Source organism: Stenella coeruleoalba (assembly GCF_951394435.1).
Source record: "Stenella coeruleoalba genome assembly, chromosome: 17".
NCBI lineage: Eukaryota > Metazoa > Chordata > Mammalia > Artiodactyla > Delphinidae > Stenella > Stenella coeruleoalba.
In genome coordinates, this window is record NC_137163.1 from 64,560,369 (window position 1) to 64,582,832 (window position 22,464).

Sequence of the window (22,464 nt, forward strand, 5' to 3'; positions counted from 1 at the left end):
GAATGGGAACACTAATGCCTGTCTCACAAAACTCTAGTATTAAGGGTGTAGCCTACTGCCTATGATCCCCAGCATGACCCAGAATGATCTATGTCCTTGTTAGCTCTGCTATTACAGAAACTTGGGCAAAGTTTACTCATTACTCTGGACTTAGCAAAATGCTCATCCACAAAATGGGCACAGGGCTGTGAATGTCAAACTCTTAGTTCAGCTCCTGACATAATAACAGCTCGATAAATATGAGCCATTCTTATTTTCATTATTAATAAAATGGTATTTCTAGTAGGGCAAGAATTCACTGGGATGGTCTGAAATCTTATTTCTGGAGCTGAGATGTCTTAACTCCAGTGGAGCCCCACGATTAGGAAAAGACTATTCCACTAGATGAATTCTTGGGTTATTTCTTTCCATTATACTTAAGGAATGATTTATATAACACATATTTGCATGATTGGAAAATAACACTTTAAAGTAGTTGTTGCTTTCTGAACTATGCACCAGCTGAGAGCTAAGGCAGTTAGTATGGTACCCACAAGCCTACCAGGTGACAACCTTACTCTGATTGCCACCCTGGTATCCATTAGGCCACAGAGCAACACTGACCTATCGTTGCAGTTCCCTGGAAGATACCTAGCTATATTATTTTCAAGTATTTCAATGCATAATTTTAAAAATGCATGGCCATTTAAAAAATATTTCAGAAAAATCCCGGTTTGGTTGTTTCCAGTATTCAGACTCCTGGATCAAAGATCTTCTATTATGTGTATATTAGTAGTTCATGTGTATAAGAATATCCTGGTGCTAGACACAAATGTGTTTAACATGATTGCTGGGTTGAAGGGAAGATTCCTTGTCACATACTCTTTATTTTCGTAATAACTATTATAGATTTTATTAAAATCAGCTGTGGGAAAAGTATTATTAAAAAATCTGAGATATAAATTCAGGTAGTAAGGACCATTATAGGCCAGACTTTTTGACTGTCTTCTTAATTCTACTGAACATGCACAGCATTATTATTTGCAAGGGCACAAATCAAGGAATCAGGAAGTGAAGCTTGCAAGTGCAAACTTATGTAAAATCATGAAATCTTGAATTGGCAGAAGTAATTCTGGGATGTGTATAGGAAAATGTGATGCTTGCATTTCTAAACAGATAAGACTGAAGTGCAATGAAATGTTTGTAAAGTTCTAAAAATTTGGCCCCAGTACTGCATCAAGTTAAATAAATATTAATTTGGAAAACTGATGAGTACAGCTGCATTTTGTGTTTGCCAAATCATCATAAAATCATGGAATCATAAAAATAGAAGCAGTGGCTAACTTTTAAAAAGGAACAAGCCCCCTCCCCCTTTTCTCTTTGTTGCCGTAACTCACTGTTAAATAAATAGCTTCCCGGAAGCTCACCTACCCTTGGGATTTTATGTTACAAGACCTATAAATTCCCTTTATTGTTTACACCTGTCTGAGTTAGGTTTTTCTACTGCTTACAACTAAAGCCTTCTAACTCATAGAAGGACACACTTCTTCTTAGTTTCATTTTTTACCCTGTGGTAGGTACTGTTCCTATGATGCATCAATTATTCCGAAGAAAAAAGGTTTTGTTCAGGTGTCCATCTCTTCCCCACACAGCCATGTGCCTCAAGGGAAACTGATCCCATTCCTAACCCCAGGGATGGCAATTCCCCAGCTGTAACCTTGGCTTTGCTTCTTCCATGGGTCAGCTTCTTGCATGGTAGCCAAATGATTACCGACAATGTGGTGAGTTCTTCTTGTTGACACCTAAGAGAGAGCAAGTACTTCTAATTTTGTGTTACAAACAAGAGTGCCTAAATTCACTGTGACTTAGGTCACATGCCTACCAAATAACCAGTTACCTTGGCTAGGAGGATGAAAAGTGTTTATTAGCTTAAACCATGTAGAGCCTATCTGGGGGGTCAGGTGGAGTCACCTGTTGTAGGGGACAGTTCATTACCAGAATGAAAATAGACATGCTGTTAGAAAGGGATAAATAGGGAATAAATGCTGAGTAGGCAGACTTGCCAGATTTAGAAAATAAAAATGCCAGGTACTTAGCTAAATTTGAATTTCAAATAAGTAACAAATAATTTTTTAGTGTAAGTATGTTCTCCAAATTGCATAGGATATACTTTTTTTAACATCTTTATTGGAATATAATTGCTTTACAATGGTGTGTTAGTTTCTGCTTTATTACAAAGTGAATCAGCTATGCATATACATATATCCTATATCCCCTTCCTCTTGTGTCTCCCTCCTTCTCACCCCTCTAGGTGGTCACAAAGCACCAAGCTGATCTCCCTGTGCTATGTGGCTGCTTCCCACTAGCTATCTGTTTTACATTTGGTAGTGTATATATGTCCATGACCCTCTCTCACTGCATCCCAGCTTACCCTTCCCACTCCCCATATCCTCAAGTCCATTCTCTAAGTCTGCGTCTTTATTCCTGTCCTGCCCCTAGGTTTTTCAGAACCATTTTTTTTCTTTTAGATTCCATATATATGTGTTAGCATACGGTTTTTGCTTTTCTCTTTCTGACTTCACTCTGTATGACAGACTCTAGGTCCATCCACCTCACTACAAATAACTCAGTTTTGTTTCTTTTTATGGCTAATATTCCATTGTATATATGTGCCACATCTTCTTTACCCATTCATCTGTCGATGGACACTTAGGTTGCTTCCATGTCCTGCTTGTTGTAAATAGCGCTGCAGTGAACATTGTGATACATGACTCTTTTTGGATTATGGTTTTCTCAGGGTATATACCCAGTAGTGGGATTGCTAGGTCATATGGTAGTTCTATTTTTAGTTTTTTAAGGAACCTCCATACTGCTCTCCATAGTGGCTCTATCAATTTACATTCCCACCAACAGTGGAAGAGAGTTCCCTTTTCTCCACAACCTCTGCAGCATTTATTTTTTGCGGATTTTTTGAGGATGGCCATTCTGACTGGTGTGAGGTGATACCTCATTGTAGTTTTGATTTGCATTTCTCTAATGATTAGTGATGGTGAGCATTCTTTCATGTGTTTGTTGGCAATCTGTATATCTTCTTTGGAGAAATATCTATTTAGGTCTTCTGACCATTTTTGGATTGGTTGGTTTTTTTAATATTGAGCTGAATGAGCTGCTTGTAAATTTTGGAGATTAATCCTTGGTCAGTTGCTCCATTTGCAAATATTTTGTCCCATTCTGATTGTTGTCTTTTCATCTTGTTTATGGTTTCCTTTGCTGTGCAAAAGCTTTTAAGTTTCATTAGGTTCTGTCTGTTTATTTTTGTTTTTATTTCCATTTCTCTAGGAGGTGGGTTGAAAAGGATCTTGCTGTGATTTATGTCATAGAGTGTTCTGCCTATGTTTTCCTCTAAGAGTTTTATAGTGTCTGGCCTTACATTTAGGTCTTTGATCCATTTTGAGTTTATTTTTGTGTATGGTGTTAGGGAGTGTTCTAATTTCCTTCTTTTACATGTAGCTCTCCAGTTTTCCCAGCACCACTTATTGAAGAGGTTGTCTTTTCTCCATTGTATATTCTTACCTCCTTTATCAAAAATAAGGTGACTGTATGTGCAATGGGTTTATCTCCGGGCTTTCTGTTCCTGTTCCATTGATCTCTATTTCTGTTTTTGTGCCAGTACCATACTGTCTTGATTACTGTAGCTTTGTAGTATAGTCTGAAGTCAGAGAGCCTGATTCCTTCTGCTCTGTTTTTCTTTCTCAAGATTGCTTTGGCTATTCGGGGTCTTTTGTGTTTCCATACAAATTGTGAAATTATTTGTTCTAGTTCTGTGAAAAAATGCCATTGGTAGTTTGATAGGGATTACATTGAATCTGTTGATTGCTTTGGGTAGTAGAGTCATTTTCACAATGTTGATTCTTCCAATCGAAGAACATGGTATATCTCTCCATCTGTTTGTATCATCTTTAATTTCTTTCGTCAGTGTCTTATAATTTTCTGCATACAGGTCTTTTGTCTCCTTAGGTAGGTCTATTCCTAGGTATTTTATTCTTTTTGTTGCCATGGTAAATGGGAGTGTTTCCCTAATTTCTCTTTCAGATTGTTCATCATTAGTGTATAGGAATGCAAGAGATTTCTGTGCATTAATTTTGTATCCTGCTACTTTACCAAATTCATTGATTAGCTCTAGTAGTTTCTGGTAGCATCTTTCGGATTTTCTATGTATAGTATCATGTCATCTGCAAACAGTGACAGCTTTACTTCTTCTTTTCCGATTTGGATTCCTTTTATTTCCTTTTCTTCTCTGATTGCTGTGGCTACAACTTCCAAAACTATGTTGAATAATAGTGGTGAGAGTGGGCAACCTTGTCTTGCTCCTGATCTTAGTTGAAATGGTTTCAGTTTTTCACCATTGAGAGTGAGGTTGGCTGTGGGTTTGTCATATATGGCCTTTATTATGTTGAGGTAAGTTCCCTCTATGCCTACTATCTGGAGGGTTTTTTGTCATAAATGGGTGTTGAATTTTGTTGAGAGCTTTTTCTGCATCTATTGAGATGATCATTTGGTTTTTATCCTTCAGTCTTAATATGGTGTATCACATTGATTGATTTGTGTATATTGAAGAATCCTTGCATTCCTGGAATAAACCCCACTTGATCATGGTGTATGATCCTTTTCATGTGCTGTTGGATTCTGTTTGCTAGTATTTTGTTGCAGATTTTTGCATCTGTGTTCATCAGTGATATTGGCCTGTAGTTTTCTTTCTTTGTGACATCTTTGGTTTTGGTATCAGGGTGATGATGGCCTCGTCGAATGAGTTTGGGAGTGTTCCTCCCTCTGCTATATTTTGGAAGAGTTTGAAAAGGATAGGTGTTAGCTTTTCTGTAAATGTTTGATAGAATTCGCCTGTGCAGCCGTCTGCTCCTGGGCTTTTGCATAGGATATACTTATACTAAAAAGAATGTTATCCTCTAAAATTTAAATTGCAGATCAGATTTAATTGGGTGCTTGTGTACCACGTTTACAGAGGTAAACATCACAATATATACAATGCAATACGGTATAACATAACTCTGGGTGGAGAATGTGAAGGGACTGATGTAACCATGAGTACAACTTGAGTACCAATTGTATGTTAGGTGTTTATTTTAATCAATGCTAATCCTATTAACATCACTGCACAGTAGATATCATCATCCTATTTTACGTGTGATAAAAATGTTAGGCTCAGGAAGGTTAATTCAGGGTTGCAGAGCTAGTTAAGTCACTAATCTGGAGTCAGAAGTCACTCATCTGGTTGCCTGACCCCAACACTGCCATGCCTCCCTTTCTAGAACAGCTCAACCCATCCCTACGCAACCATCTCCAAGCCCCTTTCCTCTGACTCTAAAAGTTTCCTTCAGCTTTAATTATGACCCTATTTTAAACATGGCTCCAGAGCTCAAGAGAGAAAATCTGGAAAATGAAGAAAACAAGACAATATTCTAGGCCAGATGACTCAATGGCTCTGGATACTTGAGCTTTCTTTGAAGACTATTTTTTCCCTTAAAGTACACATGCTTCCCCAGAAGTTGAGGATAGTTCAAAATTCACATACCTTCATATACCTTTAGTATAATTGATTTCGAATATTCCAAAATGCTGTGTCTCCTCTGTTTACAGTGAAGTTCATTATCTTTGTAAATGATTCATTTAGGCAGGTCTTAATGTCTAACTTCAGTCCATCATGCTGCAGAGCAGGGCTCTTGAACCATTCTCAAGTTCACATAAAACAGCAGCTAACCATCACAAACAGAATCCCCTGAATCAAATCCCCAGTCGGGATTCTCTTCTGTTCATTTAATATATACAGTACATTTTTCTTTTTCTCTCCAGATCAGATTCCTGAACTCAAAATAATACCATTAAAAAACAAAAAAACACTGTTTCTGAGTATTTTCCAAGTTGGTCCCCTACACACTGAAGTTGCAATTGAAACTCCAGTGACCTGTGTGTGTGTTTCAGGTACCTGTGTCCCAGCTCATTCCCTGCATGACCAGTCAGCTCCCATCTCTCACTAGTGATGACAGGCGGGAGGCCACAGTGACTAGGGGATGTTGGCCATGATGTTGGAGGGAGCTATGGTTGAGTGTGCTTTGGTGAGTAGCAGGATAACTGTTCTAGCTGCGCAGGGTGGCCACTAATTTCCAGGTGTTGTTAGTGAAGCAGTTGGACCAGAGTTCCCCAGATGGCTAAGGGCTGCTCTCCTCATGGGGCAGCTCCTTCTCACTACGTCTTTACTCTCACATAACTGTGAGATTAGGAAGAGAATGCTCAAGACCAGTGGCCACCATTCCCTAGAGGAAGCGGGAACTATGGGAAAACCTAGCTGGGAAAAGATGGCCTCACACTAGCAGATCTCAGCTACCTAACGGGGTGGGCTTGAGTGGGAAAGGCAGCTTGCTATGGCGGGTTGACTTCAATCTCTGTTAATCTGAATTTTAAAAAAACAGAGAAAACAACTCATATATGTCCTCCCTCCACCCCCATGTCCCTATTCATGTATGAATGATAAGAGCTGCTTTCATAAAAGCATATGACACTTTTTCCATTCCTGATTAGTATTTATTTTGCAGATCACTGTGACCATTAGATCTTTTTCTGTCCAGTTTGCACAGAATAGATCCTTCTTATCCCCTCTCCTACTCTTTCCTCCTTTTTTGATTCTTATCAAATCGTAACTTACCTTTCCAAAGAGTTAACTCTTTGACAATTTAACAAGGTTGCTTTGCTATTCTTAATTTGGTTCTTTATAGCACTGTACTAGCCTCATTTACTCATCCATATGCTTGATGGCAACCTTTTCAATTAGATTTTATGTGTCATTTATTAAAAAGTTAAATAGTCTCAAGCTCAAGCCAGACCGCCATAGAATTCCAGTACACACATTTCCTCTGGCTGGCTGCCCTTGAACAGTAATGATAACTCAGGAACATTAGGTGGCTCATTGTATGTATTCAGAACACATTTATATCTCAAGTTGCTTTCCCTGTATCATAGTAGCCTCTGGGGTCACTTTTTCTGTTCTCAACACGAATACTTGCAAACGACAAAGCTATGTTAATATTAACCTGATCAAAATAGGAAATTCAATGTGCTGCAAAAGGATATCACACTGTGTACTCAAAATACATTTCAATCCTGATTTCCATAAGCAATCTTAATTTTGGAAACTTTTCCAAATAATTGATCAGAAATTTTGTCCTATATTCCATCACACATTTATAAAAACACATAACGAAGGGGAAAGGTGACCATCTGAGAAAAATATCTATGTTTATAGCTTCTAATATTCTGTTGTGCCTCTTGCTTTTTTCACTGCAAATTAACAGATGCTTTGCATTAACTGAAGATACTCATTTTTCACTAGGAGCCTTGCTATACCACTTGTGACATGGCCTGCTTGCTCCCAACTCCACTAAACCTCTCTCCAATACATTATCCTAGCATGTAGTCCTTTCTGAGAATTTTTTGCATCTGTACCTTTCAGCTTCATCTGACAGCAGTGAGCAACCTATTTCTTGTGACTCTTCCCACAGTTTCTCTCCTGGTTCTCATCTCTCTTCTTCATATTTTTCTCCACCTCATTCACCAGCTCTGTGCATTTCCCTTAGAGTACCTCCTGCATTATAAGTAACGATCTAGGCTTCGGGACTTCAAAAATACAAACACCTGCTCTTAAAGAGCTTCCATATAGGGGTGGGGTCGGGAGGACAGATGCTAAATAAGTATATAATGTCAAGTGGTGATGAAGACGAGCACGATGGTAGATATGTATCTGCCAATCATCTCTCTTGACCTTCTTCTTGCCCTTTTCTATGCTTCAAAATTTGGGAAATTCGTTTGCTCACATAGATCCTCCCTAAGGCCAGTTTCTAAATATATGTCTATATCAGTTCCTTTCTATTTCTGATTTAACACTGCTCTTGGTGTGATTCCATTCTTCTGGTTGGTTTTATCTAAAATAGACCTTATTATAAAGTAATGTCTCCATAGAAAATTCCAGTGGATCCTGAGAGCAATATTACAAGCAAGTTATTGTGTATATACTTTTATGTACTTTTATGTATTTGGCTGTTGGACAGGCCAAATGCCTAGGGTAATTTGCTGCATTTTTTTTTAGTTTTTATTCAGCTGTTTTCCGTTGTTTGACTCAGGGCAGTCACCAAATGCCATTTCAGCTAACAGCCATGTTACTTCAATCCTTCTTCACCATTCAAACAACCAGGGAAGGAATTGCCCATGGTACTTCTCAACAGATTTATTAATCCCCAACCAGGCCAGTTTGAGAAATAAATACCACAGTAGCTCTGAAGCTGTTATAAATTTCAGCTTTCAGGGAATCAGCCTTTTACAGTCAACGTGCGTATTAACATTTGGGCACATCCTGCCGCTCACTTTTGCCATATTGAATCATTTCCAGATCTGGAAGTGCTTGGCCTCTGGGAACAACTTGGATGAAATGGACAAAATTGTCATGAGTCAAAGGTGAAGCCATTTTGTTTCCATTTAAGGATGGAAACCATAAAGTAATTTATTTCCTTATTTACTGGTTATGAGTGTGGAAATTCACACTTCTCTCTGCTTTACCACAGCACTTTCTCATTTACAAGATGGCTTAGAAGAAAAAGTTACGATGACCTGATTCTATTTTCGTTTTGCCATATGGCTCTAAAGGAGTGTGGAGAAAGGGCTCAGCCTGGCCTCTGAATGTAACCCTACAAATCAAGGCTAGAACATTGAACTAAACAGAGTCCTAAAACGTTTTTCTGCCTGTGTGATAATTTTAAACATCAGCTGGGAAAAAAAACAAATGTCAGCTGTGAAATGAATATGCCTTGTGGAGGCCAGGGATTTTGCTGTTTCATTCCAATTAGAGGTAATGGGAGTCATGAGGATTCTTGCTGGACTTCTGAGTGTAGGTGTTATTTTTGCAATTAAAGCACTATGTGTGTCTCTGTAGGGTTTTTATTTAATTGGCAAACATGCTATGACATATGTCAAATTTGATCAATTCTTAGGCCTCTTTGTGAAAAATGCCTCGAGTTTGCTAATGTTGAACATCTATATCCTAAGTCTCCCATTCCAAATACCATAGCAAATTGGTTTCCACTGCTTCAGTCATTGGTCCACAGTCTTACCAATAGATTTATGAATGACACTCATTAAGTAAGAGCTTAGTAATCGTCAGAACAATTTCAGAACCATTTTTACTTTCCTTTTTCTGTTGATGCCAAAAGTTATATACTCACAAGTCTTGTCTGAATGAAAGCTATAAATGTACTTGAGCACATCTGGAAGTAGAATTCATTCAAACATTTTTTTTACTCATTATTAACATTTCTCCTTGCACATTATCCCTGACTATTTATTCAAGGCGACACTTGACTAAACCTTGGTTACGTTAGAGAGATGCAAAGGTTGATGTATGTAATAGCACCTCCATATGCCTCTTACAGAGCCTGGTGAGTTGAGGGGTTTGTGTTCGCAAATGTACAATGGGCCCCATTCTTCCCTGAGGCCACAAGGGGGCACTAGTTTAACACTTTCCTGGATACACCACTGAGTGGGGTAAGCTTGCCCAAGACAGTATTCAAAACTACAAAACAAAAAACCTCCCACCTGCCGTTTTGAAGTTACCACAGGAAGGAATAAACTGTATGAAGACTCATCACCACTAGAGAGAAAGAATGAAGTGCAGAGCCATCTGCGATAATCACTCCAGTATCCAGTCCTTTGTCCCTCAGTGTCTTGGTTTCTCTGTCTTATCTCTGGCCTTGCCCTCTGACTCAGGGAAGAGAGGCCACTCCCTTTCCTTCAAGGCTAACCTCTCTTCCTATCTCCAGAGGGGCCATGTCCTCCCTCCCGTCAACACCTACAATCTCCTCTTCCTCTGTGAATTCTTTGCCTCTGTATCTTAGATTCCCAAGTCTATCCCCATCTTTATTTTTTTCTAATTTTTAAAAAATCAGTTTACTTGGCTTCCCTGGTGGCACAGTGGTTGAGAGTCCGCCTGCTGATGCAGGGGATACGGGTTCGTGCCCCGGTCCGGGAAGATCCTACGTGCTGCGGAGTGGCTGGGCCTGTGAGCCATGGCTGCTGGGCCCGTGAGTCATGGCTGCTGAGCCTGCGCGTCCGGAGCCTGTGCTCCGCAACAGGAGAGGCCACAGCAGTGAGAGGCCCGTGTACCGCACAAAAAAAAAAAAAAAAAAAAAATCAGTTTACTGTTTTTCACTTAATTAATTTATTTATTTGGCTGTGTTAGGTCTTCATTGCTGCGCAAGGGCTTTCTCTAGTGGCGGCGAGCAGGGGCTACTCTTCCTTGCGGTGCGTGGGCTTCTCATTGTAGTGGCTTCTCTGTTGCAGAGCACGGGCTCTAGGCTTGCGGGCTTCAGTAGTTGTGGCACGAGGGCTTCAGTAGTTGTGGCTCACGGGCTCTGTGGCGCATGGGCTTAGTTGCTCTGCGGCATGTGGGATCTTCCTGGACCAGAGATCGAACCCGTGTCCCCTGCATTGGCAGGCAGATTCTTAATCACTGCGCCACCAGGGAAGTCCCTAGCCCCATGTTTAAAACTCTGTCTCTTGAACCTGAAGCCTCATCTAGTAACTACCCTTGTCTTTTCTTATCATTACCAGACCCCTTACAAGAATAGTTAGTTAAATGTCAAACTAATGTGTTGCTGACCTAAGAAAGAATAAAGTAGTTGCTAAATGGGGTAACTCTTTTGCTCAAACTGCTGTTTCTAAAATCAGCAATAACTTTCTTTAACATTGACTACGTTTACCATCATCCGCTTCTAGAAAGTCTCTTTTCCTTTCCCTCCCTGATTCTACATATTTTTGGCTTTCTTTCTACTTCTATGAGATCTTCTCTAGTTTTTACCCTTTTCATCTTTTCCTTTTAGCCACACCAGCTCAAACACCTTGATTTTTTTTTTCTGTTTTACTTTTATTTTACTCACTTAAAAAAAAATGTACATGCAGGAAAATGAACTCTTTTTGGCTTACAGGTCTATTGGTTTAGACATACAGTTTTGGTACGCAGTTGTGTAATAACCACCGCAATCCAGATACAGAAATGTTCCATTACCTCCCCAGATTTTTTTGCATTACCCCTTTGCAATTACCTCCTGCTCCCACTCTAATCCCCTGGCAGCCACTGATCTATTTTCAGTTCCTAAAATTTTGCCCTTTCTAGAATGTCATTAAATAGAATCATACAGTATGTAGCTTTTGAGTCTGACTTTTCCTTAGCATGCTACATTCACGTCATCTCTGTTGCTTCATCTATCAAAATTTTTTCATTTCTCTTGTTGAGTAATATCCAATTGTGTGGTGAACCTCAGTTTATCTCTTTACCAGTTGAAGGGTATTTGGGGTCATTCCAGTTCTTTTCTGTGTGTGATTATGAACACAGACACTATAAATATTCATGTACAAGGTATTTGTATATACATGAGTTCTCATTTCTCTTACGCATGGAATTGCTGAATCATGTGGCAAGTATATGTTCAGTGGTATAAGAAACTGCCAAGCTCTTTTCCAAAATGGCTGCGCCACTTTGCATTCCCACCAGAAAAGTAGGAGAGTTCTAGTTGTTCTCTATGTTCTGCATCACTTGGTATTCTCAGTCATTTTGATTTTAGTCATTCTCATAGGTTTTTAATGGTATCCCATGGTGGTTTAAATTTGTATTTTTCTAATGGCTAATGATGTTGAGCATCTTTTCATGTGCTTCTGTGCCAACCTGTTATCTTCTTTTGTGAAATGTCAGTTCCAATCTTTTTCTCATTTTAAAAAATTAAGTTATTTTCTTATTGTTTAGTTTTGAGAGTTCTTTATAGATACTTGATAAAGTCCTTTGTGAATATGTAATTTGCAAATATTTTCTTCTGGTCTGTGGCTTTTCTTTTTATTCTCTTAAGGGTATCTTTTACAGAAGTTTTAAATTTTGATGAAGTCTGATTTATTAATTTTTTCTTTTGTGGATTGTGCTTTTGGTGATGTATCTAAGAAATCTTTGCCTAACCAAGGCAATAAATATTTTCCTCTATGTTTTCATCTAGAAGTTTTAGTTTTATAGTTTTGGACTTTATGTATTTAAGTCCATAATCCGTTTTAAATGAATTTTTGTATATATGCAAGGTATGAGTTGAAGTTCGTATTTTTTACATGTGGAGATTCAATTGTCCCAGAACGATTTGTTGGAAAAGGTGCCTTTTTTTTTCCCACCAAGTTGTCTTTTTACTTTGGCAAAAACCACTTGACCGAGTTGACAATTTATATGTATATCTATTTCTGGGCTCTTTCTTTCTGTGGCATTGATCTATGTGTCTCTCTTTTTGCCAATACCACCTGTCATGATTACTGCAGCTTTATAGTACAGTAATCATGATTACTTCATGAAATCATGTAGTCCTTCAACTTTCTTTTTATTTTTCAAAATTATGCTGGTTATTCTAGTTTTCCGTGGGGTTTTTGCTTTTCAAAAAAATTTTTAAATCAGGTTTGTTACCTACAAAAAATCCTGCTGGGATATTGATTGGGAATGCATCCCATCTATAGATCAAGTTGGGGGAAACTGACATCATAACAATATTGAGCCTTCCAGTAAATGAATATGGTTTATCTCTCCATTTATTTTGGTCTTTGATTTCTTTCATCAGTGTCTTGTAGTTTTCAGGATGTGGATCCTGTACATATTTTGTTAGATTATTTTTCCCTAAATATTCATCTTTCTTGGTGCTACTGTAAATGGTACTGCTTTCTGAGTTCCTTTTGGGGGTTCATCTCTTCAACCATGTATCCATTTTCATTATGCTTTCACTATTCTTTCCCTCCAGTTAATACCTGGATTATTTTAAGAGTCTCTGTCATTGGCTTCTGTGTCTCTAGTCAATGTACTCAACATACTATTCTCAGCCAGGTTTCCTCAGCCACAACTTTCCTCCTGTTACTCAAAAATCTTTGCATTCCAACCTCAGCAGAATAGTATTCAAGACAGTCTTTACAACAATTTTCTCCTATTTCATGACAGAAAATTCGGAATGATCTGAATTTATCTACTCATTAAGTATCTTTTTTGAGTTCTGGAAGTTAGGGTATCATGGGAGGGGAAAAAGAACAATAGTGGTTTGATAGCTAAACAAGAACAACAAGAAGTACAGAAGCTGAGGGCCTTGAAAAATACTATGTGTTTTGCCAAGTAGCTCTGAGGAAAACTTGAGCAACATTCCCAAATAAAAATAGAAGCTACACGACATTGAACATTGATTCTGTTCCAGCTATGTGCTAACAATTTACATGCAGTCTCTCATTCATCTTCATGAGAGCCTCTGAGAATGTGGTAGGTATATTTTTACCCATGTTTTGCTAATGAGGAAACTGAGACTTTGAAAACTCAAGTAATCAGCTGAAGTTCACTCAACCAGTAAGTGGCAGAGTTGGAACTTGATTCATGGCCTGACTCCAGAGCCTGTGTTTAACTCTGCCATAGCGCCATGTGGCAGCTATCAGGTGGCAAATGTTCACCAATGACGAGGCAAATGGTCATTGAATCTAGGCATCATAAAGAGATGGGGCTTCAGTTGTTTTGGAGCATTCCAAATGCTACTGATTCGTGTTCAAAAAATTATTTTTACCCATTTAATTTTCATCTCTTCCTTCACTGTATTTCAGCTTCTTAAGAGGCGGGAAGGTATGGTAGGTAAGGTACAGATTAACAGCAGCAGTTATTTTTTTTCCAGTGCATGTAGTGAATCATGGGAGCTGTCCCTGCTAATGGGAACCTCTTCAAATTCCATAAGGTCGAGCATTCCTGTGAACTAGGAAAATGGTTTTCTGGGGACTGCAGCCATGTAAAGGATGTCAAGCACATCATTCACTTTGGAGAGATTACCTATGACATTTGTCAGTACTAGTGGGAAAGCCACTGCAGTCCATGGAATACCCTTCCCAGCACCTGGTCCAGTGAGTGAAATATAGGAGGGGCTCAGAAACTATTGTATTAAGTTGAATTGATATGAACATTGACAATATCAGTGTCACAAATATACATGCAAATGGTGTTAGGTCCTTTCCTGAGCACACAATGCAGTTATAAATTACTCCTCAGTTGAACAGGAAGTGTTGGTCACTTAAGGTAAAAACATGAAGTTCCCTTCTCAACTCAGGGCAAAACCCCACTAAGAACTCAATAATTGCAATTAGAATTGGATTTGATAAATAGAAATCTTAATAACTATCATCATAGAGAACATTTAATGTCGAGAAAATTTTATTTTGTCCTGATAGGAAAACATCAATTCCTTCCCAAGAATGGAAATTCTTCTCTCCATCTATTCACACATCATGGCAAAAAAATTTTTTTTTCTTTGTACTGTACGTGACTTTAGATAACCTCTTATTCAAAATATTTGATCAAACAATATACCATGTACCAAAATAAGAGGGGGAGCTTTATCTGCCCATAAAATACAAACTACTTTTTCTTCCCTTCATTATTAGTAAAGGATCATTTTTTGTGGATGCTTATGTACATTTGAAAGAAAATATATTAACACATCTAGAAAGTAAGAGCACTGAAAATCAGTTTGTAATGCCCATTTATCTCTGCTTTAGAGTTCCATTAAGTCTATGAATTGGCTCAGCAAACTGTATCGAGTTATTCGTATTTGATAGACAATCAGTCTACCTGAGAGACGGCCTTCTCCATGGGGCCATTTCGTCTGATCGGGTATCAGATGGCTTGTTGATTATTCTGACTTCAAAGGCTGCTGGCACTGAGACCTTCAAGGTGGTCTGCAATGCCCTGAGTGTTGAGGCCACCTGTCAATGTAGCTTCCAAATTAAAGAGAATCTGTTGAGAAATGAAGGGTAAACTTCCTCTCCTTCAGATTAGGCTGATTAACCTTGAGCAATTTTACTTTTTCAATACCAGTTAGTTTGGGGAGAATATCGCCAAGACAATTTCAATTTCCTTTATTGTTGGGATAGATGCATTTGCTTATCAAAAAAATGTAAGTATCCATTTGCAGGGTTGTGGAATTGTAGGAACATTTTGAGTAAAGACTTATAATTTTCTATATTTGTCAGTGTCTGAAAATATTTTGGTACTATATTTGTACTAATGGAAAGTAATTATTGCGTTCTAGAGATACATTTTGAAAAGAAAAAAATTGCAAATGATTGTCAGCTACATTTTTTTTTTTTTGCTTTGCAAAACTCTAATAAGTATTGGTCTAACTTTTTAAAAAAATTCTCATTTGTCAGATGACAGTGCTTCCCAGATATAAAAACTAGGTCAGCATGGCAGCTGAGAATAGTTTATAAAACTTGTATAATTGGGCTGACTCATGTCATAAAATACAAGACTTAAAGTAAACTGGTAAACTCAGCATTTTAAGATTTTTTAAATAAAAAATTTAATACAACTATTTAATAAAAGTGATAGAAAGGTAACAAGTTCATAATGAATTAAAATCTTTATATGGTTAGTTTGGGTATCTCATATAAACCATCATGTAGATGTTTCTCATTGCTTTATCAATTTTTTATATGAATTTATATGTGGAAACTTCATTTTCTTAAGTATATGTGACTAGATTTAAGTCTAACAAAACTCACTGAGGTTTGTGCACTTTATTTTCAGGCATTTGGAAGAAAAGAAGAAAATGATTCCTATTTATTAGGCTCTCTGAAACTAAGTCACGTTGTCAGAAGTTAGCTTAAATAGACAAAAATATTATAAAGCAACTCTTCATCATCCATTTTTAGATATAGCCTCAGTAGTACAGAATTAATTTTTTTTAATTGTAACTTTGAGCTGGAATTGAATAGATATGGACACTGAAACATCTGATGATGATTTCCATCATATACTTTGCTGTTTCAATGTTTGCATTTCTCCCTTGTTTTAATAAGCTTCATAATAAATAATTACGAGATGTTGCCTGGGTCTTCTAACATTTTAGAAGACCAAAATGGCATTGGTTGTTGCTTTATGGATTTATGTTTATCATTATAGATTTTTAAACTTTTTATTTCAAAATAATTTCAGACTTAGAGAAAAGTTGCAAAAATAGTCCAGAGTTCCATATACCCTTCAATCAGCTTTCTGTAGCTTTCCCTAATGTTAACACCTTGCATTAACCATGGTACAGCTACCAAAACTAAAAAAATTAATTAACCTACAGACTTTATTCAGATTTCACCAGATTTTCCAATAATGTCCTTTTTTCCGTTCCAGGATCCAATCCAGAATCCCACATTGCATTTAGTTAGCATGGCTTTTTAGTCTCCTTTAGACAACTTTTAAAATAAACTCTAAAAGCACTTTTCCACAGTAACTTCTTTTCCTTCGTTGCTGTGTTTTAACTTGGGCTCACTTTTATCATCACCATTTAGAGAATTTTTTTCTAGAAAAATCTTTAATCATTTTCTTTGTACTATATCCCCAACCCTCATCTTTGTTTTGAAGAAAGTAAACATCACAAGCATATTCAGTGATGGAACTTAGTACACGTAGTTGAGTCCTATTTAGTTTTCAGGCATATAGTGCTTGTCACTGGGCTGGGTGGTACAACAGGGGAGAGACAACATATGATCCTCAGAGTTTTGAAGTGTCCAGTCAGGGAGGAAATCACATCCAGAGGTAACTATTGGTAGAAAACTGAATCAGTAGTAAAGTTAAGAATCCAAGCATCTGAACTCCAGCTCAGCAGTGAACTTAAAAGGGGCTCATTTTTTAAGAAGTTTATTGTGTTAAGAATTTCAGAGAGGCAGTTTTAGAATGTATTTCATCAAGATTGCTACAATTATAAATTCGTTGAACTTTAACTTGTATTATCTTTATAGCTATTAACTTTCTACTATCTCATTGTGAATTTCATTAATCAAAACATTTTATTTTGAATAAAACCAAAAATCACTGAATTATTATTATTCAGAGGTTATTGAATAGATATTATAGGTTTATAAAGCAATAAAGTGGATAAAACTTAAATGTTCAAAAATGTGATTGGTTAAGTATATTGTGGTTAAGTATATTGTGGTATGTAAATATACACTGATAATATTGTAGAAGAATATTTAATGATGAGAAAAATTCATTATATATTGTTATGAGAAAATAGTTTGCCAAACATTGTATATAATATAAGTTCAGTTTGTTAAGAAAAAAATACAAAACATGGTGTGTATGTGGGAAAACAAACCTGAAAGTGTAAATACCAAAATGTTAATCTCTGGGTAATGGGCTATGAGGTACCTTATCCTTTTTTTGTGTTTTTCTATATTAGAAATATTTTGGCAATAATTTCATATTTCTTTTGCTTTGAGAGAAATATTATTAAAAATTCTGAGCTGAAAATGTTTGTTGCTCCTAGCATATATATATTCACCTCTAATTTATAACCTTATAACGAAAAGATTATTTTTCTTATTTTGGAAGCTTGGAATACTGGAATAATAGTACCTCTGTGTTTTGAAATATTGAATTGATATATCTGGGAAGGAAGGGACAATAGATGTTTTTTATGTTCAAGCATGCATTTTTTAGCTTATTACATCAATTAACATTTTCCTTGTGAATTGTTTCTAATTAATATTTTTTCATGATTTTTAATTTGAACTATAGTACAATAATATCTGTTATTCAGTGTGGAATTAAATATCCTTAGTAACAAAGAGTTTGTGTAAATACCATCCTGAACTAACATTATCAACAGGATAACCATAGGAATTGTTTTTGGTACTTACTATGCGCTAAATTTTACTTGTCTTAATCCCAGTTTGTACTCAGATCATCTGGTGAGGTAAGAATTGATGCTATTCCCATTTTAGAGATGAGGAAATAGAGACACAGATGATTCAATAACTTGTCCAAGATTTCTTATCTGGTAAGATAAGATTCTCTCAAATTTGTACCTTCAGCCCATACCATTTCTCTGGATTCAATTATTTTTTCAATCACACACTTGCTAACAATCTCATGTAGCTATCTCACAAGTATTTTAAATGTGACATTTCCGAGGTGGACTTCTGATTCCCTAATCTATTGCTCCATGGCCTTCCCCAGTCCCCTGTGGCCTCACTCGTGGTTGCTCCCTTTCCCTCAAATCTCCATCCCAATTCAGCAAGGTCTAGTGATTCTAATTCCAAATCTATCTCGAACTAAGTAATGTCCATCCAATATCAATTTTTCCCTTCTTCATTTCAGTAAAATTCTGATTTTGTTGGAGGTGGTGATGTGCTCAGCTGAAAAGCTCCACTTTCCCGCCTCTCTGGCAGATGGCGGCAGCCAGGGTCCTGGTAAATAGGATGCAGGCGGAATAACAGGGTGGGGTTTCCAGTAAAAATTTTTAAAAAGGGGGAGACTGTTTGCTCTGCCCCTCTTCCCCTGCCTGGAGTGAAGGCGTGCTGGCTTGGGCTGCATCAGCCATGCTGCAGTCATGAGATTACTTTGAGGAGGGAGGCACTTTCTAGGGAAGGTGAGAACTGAAGGAGGTGTCGTCTCAGCCCTGGAATGCTCATTATGTAAGAGAAACCGAATCTCTGTATTAAATAACCATTATCCTGGGCCTCTGTTACTTACAGTCACATGCAATTACCAGCCAGTAGGAGGTATCTTTCTACATCTCCACTGCATCACCCTCATCCAAGCCTCTCTCATCCCTTGCCTGACCTTTGAAAAAACTAATGGAAACATCTCACATCCCTGCCTAAAAGGCTTTGATAGATTCTATTAAGCTTAAAGTGAAATACAACTTCTTCAGCATGGCATGATGCGGCTCCTGCCTAGTTTCTCCAGGTCATCTCATATCACTTGTTCGTCTTTATTCCCTGCCAGGCAGAAGCCTTCCTTGAACATGTCACCCCAGGGCCCTTGCATGTGTTGTTTGGATTACCTAGAAATATCTATTCCTTATTCCTTCTCCCCACCTCTCTCCTCCAATTCCAAAGACTAACTCTTTGTCTTCCTTTAATTTCCAAGTTAAATGTCACCTCTCTGACCATTCTGCCTAATTTTGATCATTCCCTCACACTCCACCATAATTTCCAATTATTGCCATCTTTTGGTTTTCATCACCATACTTATTTTAGTTTATCATAATTTGCTTGTTTGTAACATGTTCTTTGCCTCTCTTTCTCATTAAATCTGAAGTTCTAGGAGGACAGGGATGATGTTATATTTGTTTTCCAGCTTTGTTCTCTGTTTACAAGTACCTAACAGGAGTGGCTAGTATTGGTTGGTTCAAAACCAAGGCTGAACGGGAGAATCACCTGGGGAGACTTTAAGTACTGATGTCCAGGTCCTATCCTGCTAGAGTCAGATTTAATTGGTCAGTGTTGGTACCCGGAATCAGTACATTCTAGAAGCTCTCCAGGTGGTATAATGTGCAGCCAGGTTTGAGAACCACCACACTAGGCCAAAGGTTCTCAGTCCTTGAATGTACATCCAAGTCACTGAGTGAGCTTTTAAAGCAATACTAGTGTATGTACCCCACCACCGGATTTGTTTGGTCTGTGGTGAGGGCTCTGAGTATAAAAATCTTCCCAAGTGATTCTAATGATTCCCTGGGGTGGGAAATATTTGTATTAATGCTTGATACATATCTGTTGCCTAAATGAACACAGCTCATTATACAATTAATTTAAACATAACCATGCACAACAAATTATATGTGATAGTGTTTTTGTTTGTTTGTTTGTTTGTTTGCGGTACGCGGGCCTCTCATTGTTGTGGCCTCTCCCGTTGCGGGGCACAGGCTCCGGACGCGCAGGCCCAGCGGCCATGGCTCACGGGCCCAGCCGCTCCGCGGCATGTGGGATCTTCCCGGGCTGGGGCACGAACCCGTATCCCTTGCATCAGCAGGCGGACTCTCAACCACTGCGCCACCAGAGAAGCCCTGATAGTGTTTTTATATCGATTTCTATTCCTCTTCAACAGGAATCGGTTGAATCTCGCTGCCAACAATTGTCTCTATTCTAGTTAACACCAGAGTTTTCTTAACACCCTCCCTCGCCGTTTTTCTCCTCTTATTTGTGTTACTAACTGCTCTTGGTCACTCTGGGACACATTGGGATTCTTGTTTCCTTGTATCAGGACCCTTGTAACTGTTGGATGTTAATTCTCAGTTTTATATCTACAACCGTACCAAGTTCACACTTGAAATTAAAAGTCAATCAAATGTTTTCACTTCTATGTGGAACCTAAAAAAAAGAGCAAACAAATATAACAAAACAGAAACAGACTCACAGAGAACAAACTAGTGGCTACCTGTGGGGAGAGAAGTGGGGGGAGGGGCAAGATAGGGGAAGGGGATTAAGAGGTAAAAAGTACTACGTATAAAATAAATGAGATACAAGGATGTAATGTACAGCACAGGGAATATAGCCAGTATTTTATAATAATTTTACATGAAATATCTATAAAATATCAAATCAATATGTTGTACATCTGAAACTAATATAATATTGTAAGTTGAGTATACTTCAATTAAAAAAATAATTATACACAGCAAAAAAAAAAAAAGTCAGTTATTTCCCTACTTACAATCCTCACTCCCCAGCCCACCCGTCACACTGCATCTGGCACAAGGCCTATCACAGAGAAGATGCTTGGCTCCTGTTTGTTAAATGGAATGAATTCATCAGCTGTATTAAAAAGGGTTGCCATACCCCAAGGTCCAAAAAATGCCCTGTGCTCCCACTATTTTCTTGGGTCCCCAGCCTTCTCTTCCAGAAGCCTCTGTTCTGAGCCACAGTGACCTGCATTGGGGAGGGGGGAGTAAGAAGATCAACTTCCTAGTTGAGGCTACACTGAAAAGGCAGCTCCCAGGATTCCTTTGTGCAAAGGGGCTTAACCCCCCTCCGCACCCCGCCGCCGCCCCTTCCTTGGCCAGAAGGTTACCTTTTCCTGTTTTCTGAATTTAATGTTTATACTCTGCTGTGCACATTTTAATGTTTTATTCCAGCATGACTTTTATTGTAAGAAATGATTATTTTTAAGTGAATTTATAGGAGCCACACTCTCTGTTGTACCACAGGACAGTCTGAGGATTTCTGAGAAATAGAAGGTAGACTACCTCTTGTCACAAAATGCCAACCCCAGCGGAGACAGTGCCTTCTACTGGGAGCAACAAAATTGAATGCCAGGACCAGAATTCTTTACAAGTTATGAAGTGAGTACAAATATTGTTGCTATTAAAATTCACACTGTTGCTAAAAATAAGTCTAGAAAAGCATCCTGTTTACCCTCGGAAAACTTTCCATCTAACTTGCAAAACACTGCTGCAGCCAGACCACACAGTCCAGAGAACGTCAGCTCCAGAAGGTCAAGAACTTTCTCTGGGGACTGCTGTACCCTAACACCCAGGACGGTAAGCACTCACTGAATACATGCTAAATATGGAATTAATGAGCTAAAATTCATTTACATGCAGTGGAGCAAAAAAACTGTACAGGATTTTCTAAGTAAATTATAATGACAGCCTGGGAGTGAGAGCTTACTGTGAGGTGAGGGTTTTGCAAGATGGGTGTCCAGACAGGAGCAGTAAAAAAGACTCCCCCCTCTGCACTCTTATGTGTGTGCCATTGTTCCAGAGACACCGGTTCTGGAGGGGACAAGGACGCAATTCATCCGCCTACATAGGGGACCAGGAGGAAATAGGACCCGGGTCCATTATGAATCGCTTTGTTTGTGAGCTCCTAACCATGTAATTGTTTTAACGACTAGCAGGTGGGTAAGTGATCCAGGTTTTTCAGGACCTCAGACTATTGTAAGTGAGGAGATTAGTGAGTGTGAGTGAATCAGGATGGGGTTCAGCTTGAGACTCCAAGCAAGTTTCTTTAAAAACAAAAGAGAAAGATGGCTCACTGGTAAGCGAAGAGCATGGGAAAACAGCATTGGGTTCCACTCAAACAAGTCAAAAGTAAGAATTCCGTCCTGGAAAAGCTTATCTTCATGTGTTCCAAGTCTAAGCCCAAGCTTAGACTATCACAGGTGCTGCGGGGCTAATCCCTCTTTCGCAGCATTTCCAGCTGTGGAATGCACACCTGAGAAACAGAATTCAGCTGCCCTAACGGGGCCCTGGAGAGGGACCAGCGTTCCCTGTGTCAGCCACCCCAGACCCTGCTTCTTGGATTCCAATGAATAACTAACTTCTTTGCCTAATATCTACATCTCCGTTGCGGTTTCTTTTTCCCTCTAACTCTAGGAAAACCTGAGGCTAAGTGTGTAATTGCCCTCTCCTCTAAGGTGTCTGCAATGAGCTTTCCCAAATAGGGGATTCATCCATTTCGGGGTGAAGGGAGAAACTACCATTTAAAATCCATCATCATGAAGGTTTTCCTTTCCCAAATCTGTCAGATGAGTGTAGATACTGCTGAATGAACACGTCAAGGCAATACAATGCTAACAAATGGTGTCCTTTGTTTCCCGTGCTCCGTGGT

At 38.4% G+C, this 22,464-nt stretch overlaps 1 protein-coding gene across 5 annotated transcripts in view; it reads left to right on the top strand.

Moving 5' to 3' along the window:
• EYA1 (EYA transcriptional coactivator and phosphatase 1) overlaps positions 1-22,464 on the top strand; it is a 561,881-nt gene that overhangs the window by 33,135 nt on the left and 506,282 nt on the right. For all 5 annotated transcript variants that reach the window (XM_079902475.1, XM_079902474.1, XM_079902481.1 and 2 more), the window contains exon 2: positions 21,060-21,194. The gene's annotated coding sequence lies outside the window, so the exon portion shown is untranslated. The remainder of the gene's footprint in view (positions 1-21,059; positions 21,195-22,464) is intronic.